Here is a 14,456-nt window from a genome sequence, read left to right as displayed (position 1 = left end):
CTGGTTTGCATGTAGCAGCCCATGAGACTATGCAACTCTTTTCCTCTCCATGGTCATCTTTTTTTTTTCTCCCATTATAAAAGTGAAGAGTGATAGAACTAGAATGGTTGAGCAGTCCTAATTGTAGACCTGGTATAATTAAGGTGAGAATATATAGAAGACTTTGTAGCATTTCTACACATTTATGGACACTCTCTTCTATGCACTTCCCCACAACACCCTTTCCTAACTCCCACTCCAACCATAGCAGTGTGAAATGGCATAATGACTACCAAGACGGAACTCCTCTAGAGATAAAAATGGAGAACACACAGGATGGAAGCCTGGGAGCCTGGTTCAAGATCACAGTGAGTATCCTAACAAAACATAGGGACTATGCAAGAAAGACAGATCAAGGGGAGTTGTACTGATCTCATGTAGAAATGCTAGGAACTTTGTTGAGGATATGAGGAGTTAACAATCTTGAAAGGAAAGCAATATCAAGGGAACAGGCTGACTGAAGGAAGGTCATGAGCAGTTGTTTAACAGCAAAGGTGGAAACTACTGTCAAGGAGATGAAGCATCTCCTCACCGGATGTCTCAATTTCGCTCAAGCTGAGTGTAGGGATGTAGATTCTCTAAACTCTTTATCAGAGAGATAGGTAGGGTCTTCAATAGGTAGGATCTTCCCTGGAACCTTATTAAAGGAAGATCATTTTAAGTATTTAATTTGATTATTTGAGAGGTAAGTATTGGAATAGAGAGGAAAAAAATTTGAAAATCCATGTCTGGTAAAAAAATAAAGTTGATATCATGTCAAAGTTCTCTACTTTAGAAGTCTTTTAAAGTTCAGTAGAAGGTCAGAATAGAACAGTGTGCTGAGTCTGTTCTCCAGTCTTTTTTTCTATTTCATCTCTCCTCTCTTCCATCCCTTATTTTCACCTTTAGATTCCTTATGGGATAAAGTATGACAAGATTTAGCTAATGAATTCAGTCCAGAGCCATTGCGGTGTCCCCTTCTATCCAGTGGATGTAAAAAAGAATGGTAAAGCTAGATGAGGTTACACGGAGAAGGGAGAGAGACCTTACTCAGCATAAGCCATTGCCCTCTGACACTCTTGCTGTTGCTTCGATCTCTGTAGTTCCACTGTGTTAAACACCGGGCCCAGTTCTTTGTCCAGGATGCTAGCACTGCCTCTGCATTGAAGGATATCAACTACAAGATTTGTGATGAGGAAAATAAAAAGATGTGTTAAGGATATTACCAATACTCAGTCCCAAGGCAAGAGGACAGGCCACAGACTACTCATCTTCTTTGGAGTTAGAGTTCCTAGTGCTTTTCCCACCTCTTCTTCCTGCAGATACCTATCTTTGTCAATACTTCTGCTGTACCATACTCTGTGCGGAATAAGTTGAAGCCAAAGGAAATGGAGCAGTTAAAGGTGATGCAGACTCAAGGCACATTTTGTGCCCACACCCAGACCCACCTCTTCTTCTTCCAGCCCCTGATTTTCCTGTCACTACCACAGCCTCAGAGCAGCTCTCTCCATTTCCCTCTGCAGCTGACTATGAGCAAATGATATGATGTCTCCCAGAAAGCTCTTGACCTTCATAATCTCCACTTTGACCCAGGTAAGGCTGACAGCAGTAATTCTAGGGCAGGCAAGAGCAGAAGGTTCCACCTGGGAGGGATACTTAGAGGTAATAATGAAGGAAGGTTTAGTGCTGGCCCTGGACTCCTCTCAGCTTTCTGATTCCCTCCTCTTGGCTTCCTGAAGACTTAGTGGACTTTGACATTGATATAACCCTGAATAGAAGAAACTTCATGGCTGCCACCCTGTAGATCATTGAAAAGAATTTCCCCGAGGTGAGGCCTGGTATCGTTAGGGGATGGAACAGATGTGGTGGAAAGCAGATTTGTCCCTGAGGCCTTAAATAGTAACAGTCACTCAAACTCTTCTCCAAAAGTTGTTGTCCTTGAACTTATGCAACAACAACGTGTACCAGCTAGATGGCCCATCTGACCTTATATAGATGACTCCCACAGTCAAGATCCTGAACCTCTCCAGAAATGAGGTGAGAAGAGGGACCAAATCAAAGTTGAGTTCAAAGTGGGGGATAGTGCTCATCAGAGTGATGACAGGAGTTAGGTGAAGGTACCTGAGTGGTCGGAAGGGGTCTGTGGGTGCAAGGGTCTGGATGTCCCTCTTTCTCTGGGACTCCTTATCAGTTTCCTCCCCATATCTTTCAGCTGAAGTCAGTGTGCGAATTGGGCAAGATGAAAGGGCTGAAGTTTGAAAAGCTGTGGTTGGATGGGAACCCCTTGTGCGGCACCTTCTGAAACCGGTCCACCTACATAAGGTTGGTGATAACCACTGTCACCCTTCCAGGAGATCTTTGCCCCTAGGAGCAAATTACCCCTGTCAGTGCCCCTCAGCAGGAAGTGGCAGCTCTGGTTCTCTGAGAGGACCACAGTCCCTGCTCTCTCCTATCTTATTGTATGCATCTTTCACCTGAGCTTAAAGGTCTCCTCTCCTTCTTCTGACTTGATTAACTATTCTCTTGGTCTGGAATGTGTCCCACACGTCTATACCCAGCCTTCTCCAGCATGCCCTTCCAAGAGGGTGTTCCATGAAGCAGGACATTCCTTCTTCACCAAGACCAGGACAGTCCAGCCTTGAGCCAGAAGATGGTGCCCTGCACTGAGAAGGGTCCTCCAACCCAGGGCTTTATACTGAGACAGCTTCCCTACTTGAAGCTGAGATGGTGCTTCCCCGCAACTGCCTCGAAAAGGGTCCTGATTCTCATGTTCCAAAAGGGTTTCCTCTCGAATCCCAGGCTGACATGGGGACTTTCCTGTCCCATGTTGAGGGCCAGGTCCCTGGGTGGCTGCCATCATGACACTTGTTCCTCTGGTCTAATACCAGGAGCTGGGCCTTCCTTTGGAGAATCCACAGTTCACTGAGTCAAAGGGCCAGAAGTAAGCCACGGACAGTGAGCAGAAGGCCTCCCAAAGCAGAGGGCAGGGATGTTTGAGGAGACAGAAGAACAGACCTCTCAGGGGGCACTGCCTGTCTCTCCCTCCCCACATCACATCTTCCTGCCTGGTCCTTCAGGAGGTCCCTGGGTAGCTCGACAAGGGTATGATTCCTCAGGCAAGGAACCAACTAAGACAGGCACAGGTGCACAGGAGCCATAAAAAGAGAAGGCAGTGATCATTGGAGGGGGCCACAGACCCTCTACCCTCCATGCTGAGCTGGGGCCCGACCCTTTACTCCTTCTGGGGAAGGTCTTCTGCCTCTGTGGCTGTTGTGTCTCCCATATCCTGGTTAAACCAAGCTCCTGCAGGTAACAAAGGGTCAACCAGCATCAAGTGGACCCTAAACCCAATAGGTGCATGTTTTGCATTCCTACCTGGGGTCTCAGGGTCAGCCAGGGGCTGATGAAGGAGAGGGCTGCAGCAGGGAGCCATGTCCCCTGTCTCTCTCTTCTTCCCTGATCTCCATCCCCATGGCAGAACTTCCTTCTCTTCTCTTTGCTTTGCTTTCTTTTACTTCCTTATCTTTACTTCCCTATGTCTCACCCACCTCTTCCCTTTTATTTTTACTCCCTTTTTATCTTCATCCCTCTTTCTTTCCCTCTCTACCTCCTGAGCAGCATCCCTGGTCATCCATGTGTGTGTCCTGGTCCTGGCAGAATGCTGAACCCTTAATGAGGTACCAGAGCCCTTGGCACCCACTCCATTCCCTGGTCTCTCTAGAACTTTCAGTTGGACCTGGATGAAGGAAAGGATTCAGGATGGGTGAAGAAGACCTGGACCCTGGGCTCTGAATGCTGCTTTTTGTGGTACTGGAGGAGGGAGTCAAGGCAGTTTAGGTGGGAGCTACCCAGAATCATGGAGAGGGAGAAAGAGAAAGGAGAGGGAGAGAGAGGTTCCAGAACCTTGAGCCGTCAATCACGTATATTTTTGGTTTTGGACAGTGCTATCAGGAAATGTTTCACCAAATCGTTACACCTAGTAAGTGCCTATGTTCGCCATTGTCTCTTACTAACATTGACAACCTTCTCACTTGGCCTCAAGCCCTTTGCATCTTGCCTAGATTACATGTCTGCAACTCTCTGGAAAAAATTTAATACAGAGAGACAGATAGACAGACAGACAGACAAAACTTGCATATATGTGTAGCAACTTTCAGGACCTCGTGATGCAGATGCCCACTGTAATCTTGCCCATGGAATTTCCAGGGCCCTTTCACACCTAAACACTGACTTTCACCCTCTCCCGGGCCATCCTTTTCCCTGACCATCCAAAGCCACCTCCCTAGTCTCTACCTCTCACTTTCTCTTTCCTTTTCCAGGATAGCCAGGAGTTACCACAACCAATTGCAACTGACATTGTAGACCTAGAGATAATAGGTCTACAATGTCCTCACCTTGTACGGTGAGGACAGACCAATCAAGATTTAGGGGGTTGCAATGGATGGTTTTTCTACTACATTGTTTGAAGGTGTGTTTGATTTCAGGAAAGCTATACAGGATCTGAATCTCTGAAGAATCTAGTCTTTCAATTTCTGCTTCAGTAAGTACCCCTGGGATCATGAAGCAGAGAGGAGCTGGGACAGGAGTGGCTACTCAAACATGGGTCTGCTCATAGGTTGAGGGAATCTTCAAGACCCCTCAGGGTTCCAAATCACAGAGATAGCCTGTCTCCTTACTCCCCCACAGGTACTACTTGATCTATGACTATGGAGACCGACAGAGTTTCCACAGTGCTTACCATGACAAGGCCTGCTTCTCCTTGACCATTCCCTTCAATCCCAAGGACCCATCCCTGTGAGTATCACAGCTCAGATTCTGCTTCTGGACCCTGTGGCTCCCCAGCAGACACCAGCCAGCTCATGGAAACATCTATAGTGCTTGGACCACCACCTCCTGTTTTTCTTTCCCTCCTAGAAGTAGCTTGTGAGAGTACTTTAAGAATAGCAGGAATATGAAGAAAATCAAGGATCCTGGTATTTGTGTGATGCAGGAAGATCAGCAAGGGAAAGGGAGTGTGAAGGGGTTGATCACAATAGCCAAAGGCCCAACCTTTCCTCCTCCTCTCCACACAGACCTGTGGGTTCAGCTGCTGAAGCATACAAAGCATGACTTCCTCAATGGATTGCCCAAAACTCAGCATGACCTTAATTCCTATGTGATAGACTTGTGTGTCCAGAAGGTAAGCACCTGCTTTCTCCCTCACATAGACCAAGAAAGTCAGAGGTGGGTAGGAGGTTTAGAAGGATACTGAGAGTCCTAGTAACTGTTCTCCTCTTTCAGGAAATGATGCTCTGTCTTTCTGTAAATGGGGTTTTCAAGGAAGGTGAGTGTGTGCAGCATTCCTTCCTCACATCTCCTGCTGCTTCCTTTCCCTAACTGGACTCCCTCACGAACTTTCACATCTTCCCAGATTGCTTTTTTTTTTTACTTTTTTTTTTTCTTATCTTCCTTTCCCTCCCTTTCTCTTCCCTTCCCTTCTCTTATCTTACCTTCCTTTCTTTATCCTTTCCTTCCATTCCTTTCCCTTTCTCACAGCCCCACCTTCCCCCCAAACTATCTGATCTGACTTGCATTTATGACGTTCTGTCCCAGCTCACATGTTAGAGATACAGCCTGTGGAGTTTTATAGGTCTCATCTCAATTCCTTACTGTGTGACTTTGAGCCCATTATTTAACCTTTCAGTTTCCTCATTTGCAAAGTAGGCTGGTAATACCCTTCTCTTGTGCCGATTTTAAAAAAATGAATCAAGTGAACATGTGTTTGTCAGAGAATCTGATACATGTTAGGGGTCCTATTGCTGAGAGTTGATTGTTGCCCTCTCAGTCCTGGAAACGCCCTCCTGAGTCTCAGTGAAAAATTGTCCCTATCTGGCTCCCATTAGAGTGCTACAAGAGTATCAGATAAGACTCTGACTGGCGAATACCAATTGTGTGAAAAGTATGTACAAGTTAAGAAGGTTTACTGTTTGTTGCCAGTAAAGTGGAAGGAAAGTCTCAAGGGTCTGTCCGCGCCTTCACCTGCACCTTCATCTTGACTTCTGCCTGCAATTCCAGGCAAGTGCTATATTGTGGGTGCAACATGGGAATTAACATGCATCCCAGGCTAAGTCTAGTGTTGTAGGAATGTGGTGGTGCAGCCTGGAGGTTTTCCCAATTTTGTGGAAAGCCAAGGAGTAGACCCAAGGAGAGATCTAGGTTAGTGGTTAAGACTGTGGGCTCTGGAGGCAGAATATCAGATTATTTTCCTGGCCTCAACACTCACTAGCTAGCTAAGTGAACTTGGTTAACTGATAAGACCTCAGTGACTCACTGTCCTCCTCTGAAAACGTGGGTTAGGATGCCCATTCCTTGGGCTGTTGTAAAGGGTAAATGCATTAGTATTAAATCTACAAATATAGTGAAACTGGTAGACAATCTCTCCAAAGGTAAACTCAGTGGGAGAGGCAGAGGAACCAGCTAAGTAATCTGGATGGCAGACACAGTTGTGATATGGAAGGAAACTTTTTTCTGAGTGGCAGTGGGAGCAGGATTGTTGTTGTGAGTGTGGGGTTGTCCATTTCTTCAGTTGTTGAGGGCTTATCTTTCTTCTAGTCTGTGCATCATGAATGATGGACTAATTGTGGGGAATGCCAGCACAAAAGAAACCCAGAGTGCCTTCTCCATTCCAGTGCCGACACCAACATCAAGCTCCATGCCCAGCCTCTCTACAGAGCAGCAGGAAATGGTACAGGTTATCTCTGCCCTGTCTGAGATGAACTTCCAGTTATCTCAGAAGTGAGTGCTAGGAGTCTACAGGAATGGGAGGCAGCTGGAGGGTAAGGGAGTGGATAATGAGAACTTGCAGTTAATTTTTAAAAATAACTATTTGGATGTTGTGCTTCAAAAAAAGTGAGCTCATGAAAAATGTATATTAATTTTATTGTGATAAATGTAAATAATTTTAAAACAATATAATGTTCAGATGACATGAGCTTGCAAATATAAAATCCTAAGGAAACTACTAAAAAACTGTTAGAATTAATAGGCAAGTTCAGTCTGATTGCAGGACACAAGATCAATACACAAAAATCAGTTGTATTTCTATACACTAATAATGAACAATCAGAAAATAAAATTAAGAAAACAATTAATTTACAATAGCATCAAAAGATAATGTATTTACAAGAATAGGAGAATTACCTTCCATTCAGTCTCAGAGGTGATAATGGAGGAAGTGGCATTTAAGGTGGCATTCTCACTTATCAGAGCTTTTATGAAATTCAAGCTCTGTATGTTGTCATGTTACCTATGTACCATTAGGTTAATTGCCTCAGAACCCTGGATGGTAAGCTCCCAAGTCTTTGAAGAGATAAGAACCTGTTTTAGGTTTGATTCTTTTCCCACTTGCCCCTGCCCAGTGACACTTGATGAGCTGAAATACCTGCAATAAATACTGCCATTAGTAGACCACATTAAGTCTGAGGCTAAAAAACTCATGTTTATATCAATTGATCACTCCAGAGAAAGCCATGGGAGAACCATTAAGTTGCTCTGTCACTGTTAATTACAGCTCAGGATATGTGTTTTCCATTGCTACCAGTCTCCAGAACTGTTAGACTTTCCTCCTGTGGGGAGCAGTTTGACTCAGTGATAACAAGATGCCAGAAGGAAGCCACATGTTTTAAGCTGGAATGGTACACAGCAGAAAAATATTCCCAATTTTTCAAGACTAAATTACAAAGAAAAAAATTGACCACGTTGTCTGCTTCTTCTGCTATTAAACCCAGAGATTTTAGTTTAATGTAAACAGTGATGTCACGTTCTGAATGCTAAAATAAATGGTGAGTAAATGTGAGTAAATGTGAAAAAAAAAGATGACATATTTAGGAACACATTTAACAAAAATGCAAAATATATACTGTCATAAAACATTGTTGAAGTAAATTTAAAAAGACCTAAATAAATAGAAAGATATTCCATGGATCAAAAGAATTAATACTGTTAAGATGACAATACTTCCCAAATTTATATATAGATTCTCTGCAATCCATATCAAAATCCCAGCTGGTTTCTTTGTAGAAATTGACAAGTTAATCCTAAAATTCATAGGAAAAATGCAAAAAACCCACAATAGACAAAATAATCTTCAAGAACAAAGTTAGAAGACTCACACTCCCCTATTTCACGACTTAGTACAAGCTACAGTAATCAATATCATATTATACTGGCTTAAGGATAGACATATGGATCAATGGAATAAAATTAGAATCCACGCAAACATATACATGCGTGCTCGCACACACACCTCACCTTCATGGACAATTGATTTTTAACCAGGGTGCCAAAAATATTCAATGAGTAAAGAACAGTCTTTTCAACAACTGATTCAGGGACAACTGAATACTTGCTCACAAAAAAAAAAAAAAAATTGATTTGTACCTTTATCTCATACCATATACAAATACAAATCAAAAGTCAGAGCTAACACTGTAAAAATCTTAGAAGAAAATATAGGGGTAGATTCTCTGTGACCTTGAATTAGGCAACAGTTTCTGACATATGATGCCAAAAGCACAAACCAAAAAGGAAAGTTAAATAAATTGGACTTTATCAAAATTTAAAACTTTTTGCATCAAAGGACGCTAACAACAAAGTGAAAAGACAACCTGTAGAATCAGAGACAATAGTTGGAAATAGTATATCTGATAAGGGATGTGTATCCAGAATATATTATATATATATATATATATATATTCTGGATACACATCCCTTTAAATGAGTTGCTATATATATATATAAACTCTTAGAATTCAAAAATGAAAAGGCTAGCAACTCATTTAAAATAGACAAAGATCTCAATAGACATTTACCAAAAAAAAAAAAAAAAATGGCCAAAAGGCACATGGAAAGATACTCGACATCATTAGTCATTTGAGAAATGCAAATAAAAAATAGAATGAGATATATTTCACACACACTAGAATGGTGCTGTGTGTGTGTGTGTGTGTGTGTGTGTGTGTGTGTGTGTGTGTGTGTGTGTGTGTGTGTATGGGAATAAATGTTAACAAAGATATGGAGAAACTTGAACCTTCATATGTTGCTTGTGGGAATGAAAAATGTAGCCGCTATGGAAAACAGTTTGGCAGTTCCTCAAAATGTTAAACATGTATTTACCATATGACCCAGCAATTCCACTCCTGGATATATATCAAGATAATTGAGGATATCACATTAAAGGAAATCTGATATATTTCATGACAGTGAAAGGGCAGGGGTTAAATGTCGAAAGAGATCCAAACCTGAGGCTTTGCCAAGGCACAGAAAAGATGCTCTCTTGGTGTATAATAATTCTACTAGGAGAAGACAAACACTGTTCAAATTACTCTTAACAAGTTTTCCTTACAAAGAAATAAAACACTTGAATTCTAAAAAAAAAAAAAAAAATTTGTTCACACAAAAACTTGTATGCAAATATGCATAGCATCATTATTCATAATAGCTGAAAAGTAGAAACAACCTAAAAGGCCATCAATTTATTAATGGATAAATAAAATGTGGCATATCTATACAACAGAATATTATTCAACAATAGAATGAAGTTCTGATACCTGTTATAACATGTATGAACCTTGAAACCGTTATGCTAAGTGAAAGAAGTCAGGCATAAAAGACCACATATTATATGAGTCTATTTATATGAAATGACCAAAGAGGCAAATTGATAGAGACAGATAGCAGATTAATGGTCACTAGGGTCTGGGGAAAGTGGAGGACTAGGGGGTGATTGATAATAGGTAAGGAGTATTATTTAGGGTGACAAAAATGCTTTGGTAGTAGATTGTGGAAATCTGATGATTGCAAAATCTTGTGAATATACTAGAAAATCACCAAATTATGGTTGTTTCACCTTAAAATGTTACAGTATGTGCATTATAATCCAATTTACAAATGATTAGAAGTTTTTATTTTAAAATTTCCATGTGTTATGGCCTTGAACATCTTTCTCTATGAATATGTATTAAACTCCCTTGTTCTTCTGAACAACTCTACATTTCTGTTTTGAAATTTAGTGAGCATGAATGCTAATAATAGATGTTTTGGTTTTCACTAGGTCTTTCTTCCTCATTGCACATGCTCATGCTGGTACATGAATCCCAGCAAAAAAAGTGGCATAGATTTAATGGTGGCATTGCATGGTCAGTGTGTCTGTCCTGTGGTACTAATGGAGATTACCTGTTCTTCTCCCACTCCAGGTGCCTTCAGGACAATGAGTGGAACTACGCCAGAGCTGGTCAGGTCTTCACTATGCTCAAGGTGAAGTCTGGGTATCAAGTGGTTTAAAGATAGATGTTTCTGGGCTTTTTGCAAGGCCAAGAATGTGGAGGTTGGTGCCCTGGGAATGAAACTCAGGGAGCTAGCTCTTCTGAAATCCTGACTCCTCCCCTACAGACCAAGGGCACGATCCCAGAGGAGGCCTTCAAACAAATCACCTAAAAACAGCCCTTGGATCTCATCTTTGTCTTCATCCATATCGTTCTGGTTTCTTTTTCTCCAGTCTATGACTAGGGTTGGATGCCTGGCTGACCAAGAAGCCAAAGTTATCTAACCACTTGAAGGGTCAGTTATTCTGTTTATTTTCCCCACTCATGATCACTATTTATTCTCATAATAACGAGTAATGTTTCACATTGTATGTCGTGTGTCTTGCATTTCTCTTCCCCTGCCCAATCATGTGCCAGTGGGTCCAGGACTGAAAGGCCCTGATCTCTCCAACCCCAACTCCCCCATTTACCCTGGCAGTCCCTAGCAGATACATCAGGTATCAACTCCATAGGTAGTTTGCCAATAAATCCTGATGAGAAGAGATACACACTGTTTTCAGTGATTGGCTTCTGGAGACAGTGTGACTCAGTCTGATGCTCTACCTAGAGGCCCACAGATGCAGGCATTGGGTCTGGCATAAAGGGGCTTTGCCAGGGATGCTTAACACAACATGTAGGAACCTTAAAAACATAAGTGAAGGAAGGAAGTAACAAAGGACCACATATTGTATGATTCCATTTATATGAAACACTCAGAATATGAAAATCTATAGATATAGAAAGTATATTAGTGTTTTCCAGGGGCTGGAGCAAAAGGAAAATAGTGCATGATTACTTAATGGATATTGAGTCTCCTTTTGGGGTGATGAAATGTTCCAGAAGTAGATAGTGATGATGGTTGTACAAAATTTGATTGTACTAACTGCCACCTAATTGTACACTTTAAAATGGTTTAAGTCTATGGCCATGCCACCCTGAATGTGCCCGATCCCATCTGATCTCAGAAGGTAAGCAGGGTCGGGCCCGGTTAGTACTTGGATGGGAGACCACCTAGAAAGACCAGGTGCTGTAGGCGTAAAAAATAAAAAAAATAAAAAAAAATAAGGGATCGTAAGCTGACAAGGTCCTTTCAATCTGTGAGGGTTGCCTTGCCAAATAAATAAATAAATAAATAAATAATAAATAAATAAATAAATGGTTTAAAAGGTGAGTTTTATGTTACATAACTTTTCCTCAATAAAAAATTGTTAAAACATGGATAAACCACGAAAATATTTTGCTAAGTGAAAAAGGCCATTTATATGAAATATCCAGAATAGGTAAACCATGGTGACAGAAAGCAGATTACTGGTTGCCAGAGGCTGGGTGGAAGGGGAATGAGAGTGAGTGGTTAATAGTATGAGGTTTCTGAATAATTTCTGGAACTAGATAATGATGATGATTGTACAACATTGTGAACATACTGAATGCCACTAAATTGTACACATTAAAATGGTACATTTTATGTTGTCTGTATTTTAACATAGCCTTTAAAATTCCACAGTGGAGTCCTTTAAAAATGATCCTGAAATTTTCATGAATATAATATATTTACTGTAGAAATGTGCAAAATACAGAATAGTATAAAACCACATGGGGAAAAAAAGTCACCTAATCCAAATCATGAGCACAATTACCACTGCTGAGTTTTGCTTTTCTTTGCACATACTCTTTCCCTATATAATTTATATTCTGGATAAAATTGTTTTAGAGAATTTTTTTTTCATTTGGCATCATTTCATAAGAATTTTCCATATGTCATTAAAATCTTCCTAAACATTTTTTAAAGCAATTTGCAAATTACTACAAATAAACAAGTAGAAAAATAGTCAAAGCAAGAAATGGCAGGAGCAGAAGCTTTTGCAGGAAGAAGGGTCAAGAGCGTCTATTTTTAAAATGGAAGAAATAACAGCATGTTTAATGCTGCCAGAAAGATAAGTGATTATAACAAAATCTTTTTTGTGAAGATATATATGTGTATATGTGTGTGTGTACACACACACACACACACACACACACGCGCACATTCACATTGCTAAAAGTCTGGAAAGATGTATACCTAAAGTTAGGAGTATTTACCAGTGTTATGATATGCAATACCTTTTTTAAATTTTCTTATAATTACTAGTTTTTCTATTGTGAACATATATAGCTTAGGTAATAGAAAATAAGTTAAAGGATGGGGAAAATAGACATTCTCAATAATTTCAATAGAAAAAAATTGCAAAAGAAAAGAAGTTGAATAATTTTCAGAGCAAGGAACATTTATAAAGCAACATGAACTGAGTTAAGAGTATGGTCACAAGAACCATCTCACTGCTCTGTTTCCTCCAATGGAAGGGCCAAAATCTGGGACTTTCTCAAAACAATAAAGACGCCTAAGAAATAGAAAGTATATCTCCCAAAATCATTATTTTCAATGGCTACCCTTTCTACTCTTTGAGTCTTTTATGAGTATCAAGAGTGTTGGTTCATATCACACTTCTGTATGGATTCAAATACAGTCTCTCCTGAATGGAAAGGAAGATTGTCTTTAATTATCTTTATTTTTAATACTAGCATCAATAGTAGTATAGCATTTATTATGGATTTACCTAGTAAACTAGATTGTGACTCACACAGGAGAAATGTGCAGTTAAGGGACTCTTGGAAGCTTGTCCTTCAAATCTGGAGTGTAAGCCGTCTTACACTCATTAATGCCATTTCAGAATTGGAAACCTTCCTAAACCAACAAAAGGGTCTCTCTCACTGTCTTTACTAACATAGTGACCCAGTTTAGAGTCCAGGTGTGTAGGCCTGTGGATTTGGAGCATTTCAAAAAACATGTAATATAAATATTTTAAATATCCTCTGATTCTAAGGCATATTTTATTTAAATTGAAATTTGTTTTTGAATAAATACAAACAAGAGGTTCAAAGTTCAAAAAGCACAAAATTTCATACAAGTAAGTCTCCAAGTCTCTTTCTCACCTTTGACTATCTGCCAATAAGTTACTCTCAAAACAAAGGGCAAACCCTATTATCAGTTACTTGTTGATATTAACAAAGATATTCAATATATCAGTATATGTAATAAAGTATTTTTTAAGTAGATGAGAGTACATTAATCATTGTTCTGCACCTTGCCTTCTTCACTTAAAATAATACTCCATAATTTATTTAACCTACCCCATCCATCGACGATCATTTAAAATTTTTCTAATCTTTTGCTCTTAAAAACAATTCTGCAGTGAATATCCTTGTACACACAGCATTTTGCAATGTACAGATATTACTTTAGGATAGATTCTTAAAGTACAATTGTTGTTTAATGGCTTTGTGCATTTGTATTTTGATAAATCTTGCAAAATAACCTTCACAGAGGGTGTAACAATTTATGTTCCAACTAACAATGTATAAGAATACCAGTTTTCCCACCTCTTCTTTAATACGATGTTTTCAAAATTTGATGTTTTCAAAATTTTCGTTCTTTGCTAATATGATAGGTGAGAAACAATATATCATTGTAACTATAATTTACACTTCTGTTATTATCAGTGAAATGAAACATTTTCTCATATATTGAAGAAACATTGATTTGTCTTTTTTATGAACAATCTGTTTACATATTTGCCTTTTTTTTCTATGGGATTGTTGGTCATTGGTCTTTTCTTCATGAATTCATAGGGGTTTGCTATATATCCAAGAGCTGAGTAAGGCATAGTTTTAAGCATGAATAAAAGACAGGAAAAGAAAAAAAAACAAACAAACCACTAATATCAAATCTAAATTACATGTATTCTCCCAAATATTCATTAAAATATGAGATAGTAAGACACCTCAGGTTTCTTTCTAAAAGATATTTTTTAAAAATCCTTGCTTCTTTCCCCCAATGAGGAATTATATAGAGAGCATCTTCTGTGTGGCAGACTCTAGGCTAAGGTCTGGGGCTACAGATATCAAAAACAAAGACACATCTATAGATAGACATTGATTTGCAGCCAATAGAAGATTCCATGGAATTCTCATGACTCAATGGCCCCTCACTTCCTTCAACTATTGATTGACTTCTATGTGTGGCACTAAAGAAACAGTGGTGAACAAGACTGAGAAAGGGGC

At 39.8% G+C, this 14,456-nt stretch overlaps 1 non-coding gene and 1 pseudogene across 1 annotated transcript; both read left to right on the top strand.

Annotated features, from left to right (window-relative positions):
• The first annotated feature begins 200 nt into the window (after positions 1-200).
• On the top strand, positions 201-10,491 carry LOC105310394 (annotated as a pseudogene).
• A 784-nt stretch (positions 10,492-11,275) lies between these two features.
• LOC111734650 lies at positions 11,276-11,394 on the top strand. The gene has a single exon (XR_002778534.1). It is a non-coding gene; the product is annotated as a 5S ribosomal RNA (ribosomal RNA).
• Positions 11,395-14,456: the final 3,062 nt, after the last annotated feature.

Source organism: Pteropus vampyrus, unplaced genomic scaffold, assembly GCF_000151845.1.
Source record: "Pteropus vampyrus isolate Shadow unplaced genomic scaffold, Pvam_2.0 Scaffold2914, whole genome shotgun sequence".
Taxonomy (NCBI): Eukaryota; Metazoa; Chordata; class Mammalia; order Chiroptera; family Pteropodidae; genus Pteropus; species Pteropus vampyrus.
Note: the sequence above shows the minus strand (reverse complement) of the source record. Positions and strands in the feature narration are given on the sequence as shown.